The sequence below is a fragment of the Neophocaena asiaeorientalis genome, unplaced genomic scaffold, assembly GCF_003031525.2.
Source record: "Neophocaena asiaeorientalis asiaeorientalis breed wild unplaced genomic scaffold, Neophocaena_asiaeorientalis_V1.1 scaffold240, whole genome shotgun sequence".
NCBI lineage: Eukaryota > Metazoa > Chordata > Mammalia > Artiodactyla > Phocoenidae > Neophocaena > Neophocaena asiaeorientalis.
In genome coordinates this window covers 3,176,693-3,191,531 of record NW_020185331.1, presented here as the reverse complement: position 1 = coordinate 3,191,531, position 14,839 = coordinate 3,176,693, and the positions used below count along the sequence as shown (strand labels likewise).

General features: G+C 40.5%; 1 protein-coding gene across 2 annotated transcripts in view; it reads left to right on the top strand.

Moving 5' to 3' along the window:
• DNMBP (dynamin binding protein) overlaps positions 1–14,839 on the top strand; it is a 108,164-nt gene continuing 93,325 nt past the window's right edge. For both annotated transcript variants that reach the window (XM_024735031.1, XM_024735029.1), the window contains exon 1: positions 1–102. The gene's annotated coding sequence lies outside the window, so the exon portion shown is untranslated. The remainder of the gene's footprint in view (positions 103–14,839) is intronic.

The following is a 14,839-nucleotide window of genomic DNA, read 5'->3' as shown; positions in this document are numbered from 1 at the left end:
GCCAGGCCTGCGCCGCCCCTGCCCCGCCACGGCCGCTGCCCCGGCCGGGAGCCCCCGAGGGGCAGCAGGGCGCCGGGCCCTCGTCGGAGTTCTCCGGTCCAGGTCAGTCGGGCCCAGGGAGGTGCCGGGGAGTTGGAGGCCGGGGGGCCGGCAGTCAGAGGGATGCAGACGTGGGCTTTTTAAATGGTGTCAGGCAAGCCCAGGGCTCTTTTCACTGCACCACCCTGCTACTCCGGCAATGAGGCGGAATTTGAAAGCTGGAAAAGAATCCAGCGTTAGTCCAGCCCCCTTATTTAACAGATGAAGAGATTCTTCTGGCTTGCACAGAGTCACATTCAGTCGGAATAGGAGTCCGTGATTCTGTGTCAGGGAGACAAGGGGGGAATGGCTTACCGAAGCAAGAGTAAGACCTGTTTGGCTAGAGATGCAAGTTTGGTTATGGTGGAGTTTTGTACACTTGCATTCCTGCCGCAGGTACTAATGTACACCAGGCATCAATTTCTCAGAGTATTTAACCTTGAAAAGGATGTAAGTGCTGTCAGTTGAATAAAGGAATATTGGGGTTACAAACAGGCCAGGTCTGCTGCAAATTAGGTGCTGTGGGGAATGCTTGGTGTATAGAGTTAAATTTTAAATGAAAAAAACCCCACTTTAAATGGAATCTCATTATCCTTTATTGTCTATGTCATTTATATTGATATAATAATGAAGGGCACTCACAGCATTATTCTGTAATTGATAACTTGCCTTTAGGTCTATTTTTACAGTAATTCTTTTATAGTAATGTGAGCGTCTTGTGTTTAAACACTTGCATAATCGCTGATGCTGTGGTATGTGGCAAGCCAGTGGTAGCACTAATATTTAGCGTTTGAACATAAGTTTAGCTTCACGTGTTTGTATAGCTGAAGTTACAGAACTGATTAATCTGTAGTTGTATACCGAAAAGTGAAGTACCTGCCAGCATACAGGTGTGGTTTCTTAGAGTTGGTGCTGCGTTTATTACTTTCGTAGCATAGAATAGATTCCAGGTGATGAGCAAGTTAGTTTATCCCCAGCACCTGTTTTTCTCTAAATTATTGAATCAAAGGATCTCTAAGACTACCTTCCATCTCCAAAGTTCCCTGATTTTTACGTGTTAATTTGAAACATATGTCACTCATTGTGTCAACGACACAAAGTTTTGAGAAAACATGTTTTTAAAAAATTCTGCGTGATGCATAGTAAATCTTCAAATTCACTGTTGTTCTCAACACTCCCAGTCACTTTATCATTATTGAGCTAACATAAGTGAAAAGAGATTTTTCAAATTACCTCAGTGTTAAATTCACTAAAGTCAGAAACTGGAATAGAGTGCTTTGTGTATGGTGGAGAATAGCTAAAATTTGGCCTGGGGATGGGGTCTGTGCAGCACACAGATAACTTTTGCAATAAGCGGAGAACATTCTGCCTCAGAAAATGTGATAAGATGTTTTTTATACAGTGTTCATATTGTGTGAATTTTCAACTGAGATATGATAATAATCTTCATAGACAATCTGTCCAAATATGTTCAAGTTATTTTGTCTTGCAGCCCCAAAGCAGAGCCTTTCCCATCTCTTGTTTCTTCTTTTCTGGGTCCTTTCTTCTTAGGGTCCCTCTTACCTCGAGAGACCCTTTCACATTCCTTTTTCATCCACATGAAGGAGGCAATTCAGAGCCTCTCTCAAGCACTGATTGAACTTACACTACTTTTTCTCCTCTTAAAGCACATGATAAATCATAATTCTTGAATTGTCATTTAGATCTCCTAAAAACTAAGAGTGGGTGTTCGTTTTTAGAACATAGTGCAAGACTCCATGAGGCTCTCGTTCTGAAAAAGGGTTAAATGGAATGTGTTTAGAGTTTTATTTTCCCTAAACTTGGAGACTGCAATTTAAGAAGCCTCCAGAGCCAGTAAACTCATTTCTCTCTGCCTCAGAAGGAAACCCTTTCTGCAGAATGCATAGTGAATCTTCAAATGCGTTATTCTTCTCAACCCTCCCATTCACTTTATCAAGGTTGGGCTAAATAAGCAAAAAGTGATTTCTCAAATTTCAGACACTTAAGTGATTGTTCAGCTTACAGGTACTTTTTAAATTTGGGGAACTTTTTTAAATGATAAAAGCAATGAAACTACAATGCAAATGGAGGCTTGCATACCCACTGCCAGGTATAAGGTTTGAATTTTTTCTGGGTTTATTATTCTGTCGTTTCTGAAGTAGGTTAATGTATTACCTACCCCACAGCCTTATTACAAGATTATCTGCTTTGAAATTCTCAGTTGTTCTTGATCTTCAGCTAAAGCATCCTTAAAATTCATTCAGAATACTTATGAAAAGTTTTAAACATAAATTCAATTAATATTAAATAGTTTCTTATTATGCCTTGCTTAGGAAAACATCTGAATAAACTAATCTTCAAGATTGGATAACTTAGTCTCGTTTAGTCTCGTTGGCCAGGAGCTAATTATAAGATATCAGTCTCTTGCCTGGAAAGGCAGAAAGGTCTAAAGTAGCAGTCATGAAATCAGATCACAGATCAGCTCTGTGATGAAAGAGCTGTTAAACCACGGCTCAACAAATAGTCATGGAGCACCTGTATCTGTTCTTGGTGCTGGGGATACAGCTGTGAACAAAGCAGACAAAGCCCTGCCCTCATGCAGTAGGTATTCTGGTGGTGTGGAAGCAAACAGGAAATAAATATGTGAATGGATCATGGTCACACGATTGTAAGTGCTGTGGAGAACCTGAAGGAGGCGTAAGTGAGAAAAAAAGTGGGGCGGGGGAAGTACACACAAAGTGCACAGTGGTCAGAGAAGGCCTCTACTGTAATCACTTTTGATCTAAGACTTGAGAGGAATGAGAGAGTGAGCAGGAGGCGGAGGGATGAGCAAGTTCCAAGCGCTGATGTAGGAGCATGTTTGGCATGTGTGAGGGATGATGAGGTCACAGTGGCCAGGCGGTCCCTATGTGGGCGAGGGGAAAGTGCAGCAGATGAGAGGCGGTGGGAGTGGGGAGGGGCACAGCAGTGTAGGCCGTTTTGTAAGGATTTTGGCCTTTCCTCCGAGTGAGGGGGGAGCCAGTAGAGGGTTTTGAACAGAGAAGCTTCTGATGACTTATGTTTTAACAGGATTGCTCTGGCTGCTGGGCCAGAGAGACAGAAGGGGGACAAGGGCACAGTCAGTAAGAGCTTCCCTTTCATACCAGCTGTGTGAGCCTAAACCGCAATCCTCCTCTGGCCTGTGTTTCCTCATCTGTAGAATAACCAGGTGCTCTCTAGCTCTAGAATTTTTAGATTTTAAATAGTGTGGAATCACTGTGAGGAGGCCAAAGGATTGTATATGAAGAGGTTCTGAAAGTAAATAGTTTCAAAGGACATGAAAACTTGACGCCAGCCACGTGTCTTGAGCTGAATCACTCCTAATCAAGAGGTAATGGGGTCTTTTCATTCAGGTTGTCAGGTCATGAGAACAAAAACACTGATTCGTGACTATTTTCCACTGATCCCTTTAGTACTCTGCTGATCCCTGAATTTTTCCCTTCCTGCTTGAAAAAGGATGAAAAGCTGTTACTCATCAACAGAGCTGGCAACCAAAGTTGCTTTTGTTGTTAGGAAAGTTGGAAACTTAGGGGAAGGAAACAATTCTAATTTTATTTTTATCATAGGTCATTTGAATTCTTTTTTAACATGCAAGGAGCCTAAAAGATTTCTTTTGTTTTTAATTCCCTTCTCCCATTCACCTCATGCTTCACAGGTGCTCATTTGAACACATATAACGTTTCTTTTTGTCTGTATAGGATCTTGCAAAGTGGGGATATTTGTTTTATATGTATTTTAATTTGTAATGTATTTCATTTTGCTTCTTTTTTCTCTGAGTACTGTTTTTAAGATACACCTGTGTTTCTACATGTACATCTAATTCTTTGCTTCCAAATGCTGCATTATATTCCGTGCTGTGTGTGTGAACCACAGTTTTACTTAATCTCCTCTCTGTGTGATAGATACTCAGGTTGTCTCTACTTCCTACCACCACAAACATTGCTGCAGTGAGCATCTTCATACCTGTCCACTTATAAAGCTGTGTAATATACTTGTGGGATATACACTTCGAAGGGAATCACTGCGTCATAGGCTTACATGTCCTGAATTTGATCAAACTGCCAGATTCCTCCCCACAATGGCTGCACCACTCTCTCTCCTGCCAGAAGTGTTCGAGGGGTCCTGTATCCTCATGTCCCAACCAGCACTCAGCTTTCTCTAGCTCTCCACCTTTTATAATTTCATAGGTGCAAAGTGATACCTTGTCATTTTTATTTGTATTTCTTTGGTTACTGATGATTGTGAGCATCTCTTACGCATATAGTTTCATCTGTAAATTACTTATTCCTGTCTTAGCCTGTTTTCTATTAGAGTTACTATCTGTGCTGCTGTTGACTTGTGGAAGACAGTTTATAGATGTTCACTTATCGTAACTTTGCAGATATCTTCTCATATGTTAATTTTGTCTTTGTTGTCCTTTCATCAAGAAAAATTCTTAATTTCAATGTAATCAGGTAAATAAATTCTTTGGCTTAGAGTTTTTCAAGTTTTGTTTAAGAAGGCCCTCCCAGTCCGTAGGTCATTTCTTTAATTCATCTAGAGCCCACATTGCACGTGGTGTTAGATAGGAATCCAGCCCTATTATTCTCCATTTAATGAGCAGGTTTTTCCAATAACATATCCAAAAACCCCATGCTTTCCTCCATTACATTGTGGTACCCTCTTTCTCCTATATGGTTCCCATGGACACACCAGTCTATCTCTAAGCCTCTATTCTGTTACATTAGTTTGTCAGTTCTTGCTCTGTTTTTTGTTTTGTTTTTTTTTGTTTTTGTTTTTTGCGGTACGCGGACCTCTCACTGCTGTGGCCTCTCCCGTTGCGGAGCACAGGCTCCGGAGGCGCAGGCTCAGCAGCCATGGCTCACGGGCCCAGCCGCTCCATGGTATGTGGGATCTTCCCGCACCGGGGCACGAACCCGTGTCCCCTGCATCGGCAGGCGGACTCTCAACCACTGCGCCACCAGGGAAGCCCTTTGCTCTGTTTTTTATTGCTCTGATTTTATTACAGTGATTTGGTAATACATCCTCATGACTGGCACAAGTGCCCCATCTCTGTTCTTCATTTTTAAATTTTCTTAGCTACTTCTGTGCCATTATTTTTCCATATAACATTTGGAATATGTTTATCAAGTTCCTCAAATTTTTTGAGGAATTTTTATTGGGATTACATTGAATTTATCAATTATTTGGGAGAGGCTTGACATCTTTTTGATATTAACTTACTTCGTTCAAGAGTATGTAATGTGTTTCTTCATTTACTCAGCTTATTTTTTTCAGAATTTTTGTTTTATTTGGAAATACTTTAAAAATAACAGAAGAGTTCTAAGATTAGTACAAAGAGCTCCTGTATATCCCTTACCTAGATTCACCAGATGTTAGCATCTTGCCATATTTGCTTTATTACTCCCTCTCTTCAGTTCTATGCATTTTTCTGACTCATTTGAGTTATTAGTTGCAGACATCATGACCCTTTACCCCTAAATACTTCATCAGTTCATTTCTAAGTCCTTTATTAGAACTTCAAAATTTTCTCCATAAAGGTCTAAGAGTATATTCTTGGTTGAATTAATTTCTAATACTTGATAGTTTTGTTGCTATTGTGAATCATGTCTATTTGTATCACTGTTGTTTTCTAGTTAGCTATTGGTAGTTTAAGAGAAAAGGTATTGATTATTGTAAGCTGATCTTGTATTTCACAGCCTGGCTTCACTGTCTTATTCAAATAGTCTCCTGTTTTCTGTTGTTTCTTTTCCCCCATAGTTAATCATATCCTTTGAAAATAGTGATAGTTTTGTTGTTCCTTTCTCATCCTTATACTTCTTATTTATCTTTCCTTTACAGCATTGACCAGAACTTCCAGGACAGTGTCAAAACAGTTGCTATGCTAGTGAACATCTTTGTCTTCTTCTCAGTCTTAAAGAGAATGAGTCTAAAGTTTCCCCATTTCATGTAATGTTTGTTTTAGGTTTTAGGTGTACCTTTGTCAGGTTAAGGTGTTCTCCTCTATGTATTCCTAGTTTACTGAGCATTTTCATCATAAATGGGTATTAAGCCTTGTCAAATACTCTTTCAGGATTTGTCTCCAAAGAAATAAGATGGCATCAGGAGGCTGCAACCCAAAATCCTAAGCTAAGCTTAAGCTTTAAGCATAAGAAGATTAATAAAAGTCTTCGATATTTCTGAACCCTATGTATATAAATTTATGGTAAACATCTCACAATTCCAATATAAGCTTATTTCACCGTTAGATCAGCTTTTTCCTCCTGCTTTGAGTCAGAATTTAAAAAGCTGTTGTGAAGAATGAGAGCGCCATATTCAGAATAACTGTAGTCGTCAGCATGATTGTAAATATAAGATATGTAAAATTATAGTTTCCTTACTCTGTGGATCACTCTCTTCTCCGGGTATAAATCTCACCTAAGTATATCTCACAAAATATTGACATGGTTCAGCAGGTAGCTCTTTAGCAGCCATAACTGCTAGGGTGTTGTGCAGTAGAGTCTCAGGACTATCTCTTTTGGTTCATGATTGGGATTTTTTGTTTTTGTTTTTAACTATTTTCCCCTAATTATAAAAATTATACCTCTTAATTGTAGAAAATTTGCAAGTAGAAATGCAAATCTTTAATCCTGCCTTTTAGCATCAACCCCTGTTAAAGTGTTTATTTCTCTCTCTCTGATCTTTTTTTTGGGGGGTGGGAATAGAGGGGCTACTTTGTGGAGGAGAATGCACCTAACATTGGGCTATATAATTGTGTATCACCCCTCCTTTTTCAGCCATAGGCCATCAACTCTTGTTTGTCTTCCTTTGATTGATCTTCCAAAAACAAGCAATAAGAAAGATATGATTAGCTTATAGGGCTGGGGTTACAGTTTGCTGATGTCTTGGACATTTCGAACAGGCTGTGTGGGAGTGCACAGGCAGCCCGGCCTCAGAGTATGCAGAGGTCATAGGCCACATGCCAGCAGACCGAAGACTAGCTCGGAGGAGAGGAAGGGGAGAAGTCTATTTGATGTCACTTTGCTTCAGTTCAGTTAGCACCTTCCTTCTTTAGACCACATTTGCATTCATCTTTCAGAAAATAAAAAGTATGAAGAAAATAGTTGTATTTATTTTCTTTTGACCCTGAAATAAACCCAATGCTGTTGTCTTGTTTCCCTAATCACCTTCTGCTAGTGTGATGACTGGTGAGGGAGTGTCGTAATAAATTGCAGGAAGTGACAGAATTTTTAAGTTAACATTCTTATCAGCTGGTAGATTCAATATCCAACTGCCCTCTCCTCCTCACTCCTCATCCCTTCACCCTGCTTTTTCATTTTGCCAAAACACCTGTCACTTCCTAAAATGCTGTTGTCTGCCTTCCCCATCCCTCACGGAGGAAGTTCTTCAAGGGCAGGAACCTTTGTTTCATTCACTGATAAATCCCAAGCACCTTTTAGCCTTGCCTGGTACATAGCATGCCCTCAACAGATGGAACCCACAAAATGAGTCAGTCTGTAAGGAGGCAGCTCTGTGATACAGAGAGGGGAACTCTTAAGGGAGGGATAAGGGAAGAAAGTTCTCTTGGCCTCCTTTAAATGCGTGGGTTCAATAAACTAGTAGAGTCCCCATTTCTTCCTTGACCTTGTAAGTGTAACTGTCAACCCAGCCACAGAGCTAATTTCTCTACGTCTGTTTTAGCTGCTCCTGTGGGGTCTGTGGTTTCTGAAAGTGGAGTGTGAGTGTCTGTGTTGCTGACAAGCACGTGGTGGGAGTAGGGCCCCAGAGAGAATAGTCACTGCTGACGCTCTAGCCATGGGTTCTGGGCCCAGCACACACTCTGCATTGTTTTCATGAGGTGATTGATTCTCTTACGATAAATGATCTGTCCCATCAGCAGAAAAAGTTGCAGTGAATGTGCCGAGTTGTGCTGAACTCCCAGCCTCACACCCCGTGTCCTCCCGCTTTCTAGTTTATTCTTTCCTCCCATCCCCAGCCATGTAGAAACCTTTGGCATTTCTGTCTCATTTCTGGATCTGGTTCAGAATTGTCATGATGAATAGTCATGCTGCATATACCTGGTCACTTTATTGTAAAGCAAGGCTCAGTCATATGAAATAGCACTCTGTAGGGTGCTAAAGAAAAAAAAAAACTGGGTTGCCACAAATGCACCAAGATGCTGTCCTGGAGCCCAGTGCCATAGACCCAGTCTATCTTGTGTAGACCATTGTCTGAGTCATGGCCCTGAAATACTGCTTTACTATTATTTTGCTTACTATTATTCTACTGCTTGACACTTGTTACCTGGCCCTCGAATCTGATCCAGACTGTCCATATATATTCTAATTTACTTCCATGTCCCTATTTTCTACTCTAATCAGATATGTCTCTTTTTCTTTCCTACAACAATGATGATAGCAATAAGTATACTATTAATTATAATTATGAATATGTCTTTGGTTTCACTAGCAGTCTGAATTCAAATGAAGGGAAAGGAATATAAAACAACAACAATAATATAATAACAGAAGCTAATATTTTGGCCAGTCATAGTACTAAATGCATTCCTATTTAATCTTCAGAACAATTTTGTAAAGAAGGTGCTGTTGTAATCCTCATTTTGCATATGGAGAAACTAAGGTACAAACTGGTTAAGAAACTTGCCCTAAAGTTTATGTTGCTGTTAAGTGATAGAACAGGAAATCAAACTCACATCTATTTTTCTCCAAAGCCCACCCTCTTGACCTGCTAGTCAGTGTGCCATAGCAGGCCTCAGGTAAGCAGGTGACTGAAGAACAGGAGTGACTTATATGGTCACATGGTTATTGACAGTTGTGCTTTTTTCATGTTCGCCGCACTACTCACCAGTGCTCTGTGAGATGTGAAGGGGCTGGGAGGATTTTGTCTGCAGCTGGGACTGCTCAGGGAGCTCCTCCCCAGACCCTATGTCGTCGACTCTACAGTCAGAAATGGGTGGCACCTCAAAAAGGGAAAGGCTCTGAAACTACAAATCCAGATAGCATTCTTTGGCTTTTTGACCTTTTCCTAATAATGTATTTAAGATTTGCAAAATGAATAAAGAACAATACAATAAATGTCCACGTATCCAACACTCAATTTAAGATGTAGAAAGCTGGGCTTCTCTGGTGGCGCAGTGGTTAAGAATCTGCCTGCCAGTGCAGGGGACACGGGTTCGAGCCCTGGTCCGGGAAGATCCCACATGCCGCGGAGCAACTAAGCCCGTGGGCCACAACTACTGAGCCTGCGAGCCACAACTACTGAGCTCGTATGCCACAACTACTGAAAGCCCGCGCACCGCAACAAGAGAAGCCACAGCAATGAGAAGCCCGCGCACCTCAACGGAGACCCAGTACAGCCAAAAATAAATAAAGGTAAAAAAAAAAAAAAAAGATGTAGAAAGCTGAGCTGGTTCCTGCGTTCCACCTCCCTTTGCCATTTTGTAGATCCTCTGGTTCTAGCGACTTAGAAAATGAAAAGGATTCCATTTTATTTATATATGACAACAGTACCATTAGTGTCACCTAAAAAAAAGCAGCAGTAATTCCTTAATATAATCAAGAAACTAGTCAGTGTTCAAAATTTCTGCCATTTGTCTCAATTTCTTAAACAATTGATTTGTTTGAATCAGGATCCAAGAAGTGGCACCCATTGCATTCAGCTAATATGTTTCTTAAGTAGCTTTTAATTGATAAGTTCCCTTTCCTTCCATTTCCATTTGAATTTTTAAAAATTAATTTATTTATTTTTGGCTGTGTTGGGTCTTTGTTGCTGCCTGTGGGCTTTTTCTAGTTGCGGCGAGCGGGGGCTGCTCTTCATTGCGGTGCGCGGGCTTCTCGTTGTGGTGGCTTCTCGTTGTGGAGCACGGGCTCTAGGTGCAAGGGCTTCAGTAGTTGTGGCTCACAGGCTCTAGAGCGCAGGCTCAGTAGTTGTGGCGCACGGGCTTAGTTGCTTCTCGGCATGTGGGATCTTCCCGGACCAGGGCTCAAACCTGTGTCCCCTGCATTGGCAGGTGGATTCTTAACCGCTTCGCCACCAGGGAAGCCCTTCATTTTAATTTTTGATTATAGTTTATTTTATTAAAGAATTTTGTCATATAGTTTCCCACATTCTGGATTTTTAAAAATGGTTTGTGATGCAACCTTATTGTCCTGTTGTGAGTTAATTTACATTTTTGTTAGTCACTCTAGGAGGTTCCAAGTTATTCAGCCTCCATAAATAGAAAGGATTCACCAGCCCACATATAGCTTGGTCTGGCCCAGAGGTCATTTCCAAGGAGTCTTCCAAAATGTTCCAGGTGACAGGGAATGACATAATCAACAGCAGACCATCTCTATTTAAAAACATTTTGCCTCAGAAGGAATTTTATATCTTCTCTTTGGCAAGGCATTTTCGTGTTCCCTAGAGTCAGAGAAGAGAATAGAGAAGCGAGTGAGTGGTCTGGTTTTCTTCTTTTAGACGTGTATGTTGCTTTAAGGATTTCTGGAGCTCAGTGCCAGAACCTCCTTGGGATATTATCGTCTTACAGTTTAGATCTGCTTATCAGGAAACAGAACCCCTGGAGGATCAGGTAAGAGGAGAGTGAGTTTACATTAAAACCAGACCTTTGTTAGTTCCTGTTGAGGGTCCTGTATTGTATTCTTGAGCATGTAGCCAGACTGTGGAGCATAATATTAATACATATGGTCTTCAAATCTATAGTGTACATTACCTGGTCTTTTTGCTGCCACTGTCTAGATGTTGTTCAGTAATTATAATATCTGGACCACTGTAGACATGAAGAAGTCCAGTTTTGTTTTGTTTCTCTTGTAGTCTTGCTGCCTTGACCTGCTAGTCAACTGTGATAATTCTGCAGGGTAATCAGTCAATATTAAAGTAAAAAGAATGAAAGTTGTTGAAGTGTGACGCTATATTTGGCTTTATTTAGTGACTTGATGATTGTAAGAATAAAGTATCTCAATGTCAGTATTTTCATCTAGTTTTAAGGCTGAACAGTTAATAAACCAAGGCTAAAAATCTAACGTAGAATGAGAAGGACATTTAATACATTTGTTACAGCCCTGCTTATACTTTTATTTTGAGATTAACTGGTTATCTTAAGAGGTTTGCTTTAATTAATAACAGTAAATTACTGGAAATCTTTGTGTTGAATTTTACCAGTATGTTCAAACTTTATTCTTTTTTTTTTTTTTTTTAATATTTATTTGTTTGGCTGCACTGGCTCTTAGTTGGGGCACGCAGGATCTTCACTGCTGCATGCAGAATCTTTAGTTGCAGCATGCGAACTCTTAGTTGTAGCATGTGGGATCTAATTCCCTGACTAGGGATCAAACCTGGGCCCCCTGCATTGAGAGCGTGGAGCCTTAGCCACTGGACCACTGGGGAAGTCCCTCAAACTTTGTTCTTATATTCCATAGGTAGGAATCAGGCTTGGTCAACATTCTCTTCTGGTTACTCCAAATACTTAAAAAGTAAAATATAATTATTATTCACAATAAAAGTGTCAGTCAGACACTGGCAAAAATGTCAGTGATTTGCTAATTATTGATTGCTCTTCCTTGCAGTGATCAGTTAACAAAAATAAGCACTTCATATTCACCCTGATCACAGGAAGCAAGAACACACACATGAGATAGTAGTATGTTTGAAAAGCAGTCTGTAGATGTATTGTGTTCTAATAATAAGTGTTACAAAGCTGTACTGCCTTGCAGAGAACTGCCAGTATTTTGATGAGGCTAGAGTTTAGGGTGTATGGTGGGTGGAGAATGTCCAGAAATGAGGCCAAACTTATGCATGGGGACCAGATCATGAAGAGCTTTGTACGATCTGCACAGGAGTTTTAGATACTTCCTACCAGTGATGGATGGGAAGCTCTTGTGAACTTCAAGCAGTAAAGAATTATGAGATTTTGTATTAAAAAACAGTAATCCTAGTTGCAGTGTGGAAAATAGAACAGAGGGAGATAAGACTGGTAGGTAACTAATTAGGAAGCTATTGCCATGGTCCCAAAGAAAAGATGGTGAGAGTCTAAAGTAGGGCAGTGGCAATCTTAAATTGTAAATGTCAAGCCGAAGAACAATTTTTCAAAGGTAGATGAGTTTGAAGGACTGAAAAATAGTGTTAATGTTTTTCCTAGAAGTAGAGGGTTTTTTTTAGAAGAGTAAATAAATTAATTTCATATTCCTCTCCTATCCCTGGAAGGCATTTGGCAAAGGTTTTCTTAGACCCATAGGCAAGGATCTTGTAAGTGAAACTGCTGCCAAATCCTTGTGGGAATACACAGTTCATTTAGAGCTTAGGGTAGAAGGGGATGTCAATTGCTGTGTCCTTGTGACCAGTAACAACAAAGAGTCACATTACTCCCCCTTCCTCTCAAAAAGACAGTAACAGTTTTGAGCAGTTAACCCCACCCAGAAGTTGCTGCCTCGTCTGTATTATTGTTACAATCAGTCTGTGGGACGATGACAGTTCTCCTTCTCCTCCCCCTTCATCATCATCATCATCACCACCATCACCATCATCACCACCACAATCCTCATAGGTGACATTTACAAAATACCTGAGTGCTTACTGTTTACCAGGAAGTGTATTAAATGTTTTACCTATATGATCAAACTTAATCCTCATAACACACCATGAAATAAATTACTGTTGTTATCTTCAGTTTACAGATGAGGAAACAAAAGTTCAGAATGGTTTAAGTGACTTGCCCAAGGTCACATAGCTTGACAACCGGCAGAGCCAAAAACTGAACCTAATTCTCTCTGACTTAAGTCTGAGCTCTTAACTGTTATGAATGTAGTTATTACTTAATACAATTTAGTAGCAAAAATGATTTCTCATCTTAAATTTACTCCTTTATGTAGCCATGCCCAGTGAAAGGGCACATAATCAAACACTGTATTACCTACCCTCCATTTGCAGCTAATAGCAAGGACACATTTTTAAAACATAAGTACAGGAAAAACTTGGGGATGGGGTGGGGCACAAATAGGGAGGCTATTTAAATTTCTAGCTTTTTTCAAGGCAGGATATCCATGTATGCCTTCACTATTTTTTGCTTGAAGTACAGCAGTTTCTGAAACAAGAGAGCCACTCAGTTTTTAAAATTGAGATATAATTCGCAAACCATGAAATTCACCCTTTTGAAGTATGCGATTGAGTGGGGTTTTTTGGGTACGTTACAAAGGTGTGCAATCATCACCACTGTCTAGTTCCAGAACATTTTCATCACCCTGAAAAAGAACCTTGTATTCATTAGCAGTCATTCCCCACCTATGAAAAAGATTCTGAGACTATCTATCCATAATCTCCTCTTTAACACAGATGATGATGATAACAACAGTAATAATAATAACAGCTAACCCCTGTGTAGTGCTCACTATATGTAAGGTACTATTCTAAGTGCTTTATGTATACTAACAAATTTAAATTTCACTCTGATCCTGTGAGGCAGGTTCTATTACTAAACCCATTTTATAGGTGAGGAAATTAAGGCACAGAGAAGTTAAGTAACTTGCCTCAAATCACGTAATTTTTAAAAAAAATTATTTATTTTATTTTTGGCTGTGCTGGGTCTTCATTGCTGCATGTGGGCTTCTCATTGAGGTGGCTTCTCTTGTTGTGGAGCACGGGCTCTAGGCGTGCGGGCTCAGTGGTTGTGGCTCGCGGGCTCTAGAGAGCAGGCTCAGTAGTCGTGGCGCACGGGCTTAGTTGCTCCGCGGCATGTGGGATCTTCCTGGACCAGGGCTCAAACCCATGTCCCCTGCATTGGCAGGCAGATTCTTAACCACTGTGCCACCAGGGAAGCCACATCATGTAATTTTTAAAAAAATAATTTATTTTATTTATTCCTTTTTTTTTTTTTTTTGGCTGAATTGGGTCTTCGTTTCTGCGTGTGGGCTTTCTCTAGTTGAGACGAGCGGGGGCTACTCTTCATTGTGGTGCACGGGCTTTTCACTGTGATGGCTTCTCTTGTTGTGGAGCACAGGCTCTAGGTATGCTGGCTTCAGTAGTTGTGGCACACGGGCTCAGTAGTTGTGGCATGTGGGCTCTAGAGCACAGGCTCAGTAGTTGTGGTGCACAGGCTTAGTTGTTCCATGGCATGTGGGATCTTCCCAGACCAGGGCTTGACCCCATGTACGCTGCATTGGCAGGTGGATTCTTAACCACTGCGCCACCAGGGAAGCCCACATAACTTTAATATGGGGTGGAGATAGGAGATAAATCCAGATAGTCTGGCTTTGTAATCTGTGCTCTTAATTATTCTTTGTGTTTTAAGCTGATTATATTTGTATTTGAAAATTATATGAAGACCTTGAAAATACCATGCTAAGTGAAAGAAGCCTGTCACAGAAGACCACATATTGTATGATTCCATTTATATGGAATAGGCAAATCTTTCTGTCTATAGAGACAGAAAGTAGATTACTGGTTGTCTAGGGATGGGATGGATGGGGAGATTTTATGGAGCGAAATGGGAAGTGACTGCTAATGGGTATTGAGTTTATTTTTGAAATGATGAAAATGTTTTAGAATTGATAGTGGTGCAGGTTGCACAACTCTGGGACTTTACTAAAACCTATTGGATTGTACACTTTGAATGGATTAATTATATAGTATGTCAATTATAACTCAATAAACCTGTTTTTCAAAAATGATATGAAGGACTTCCCTGGTGGCACAGTGGTTAAGAATCCACCTGCCAATGCAGGGGACACGGATT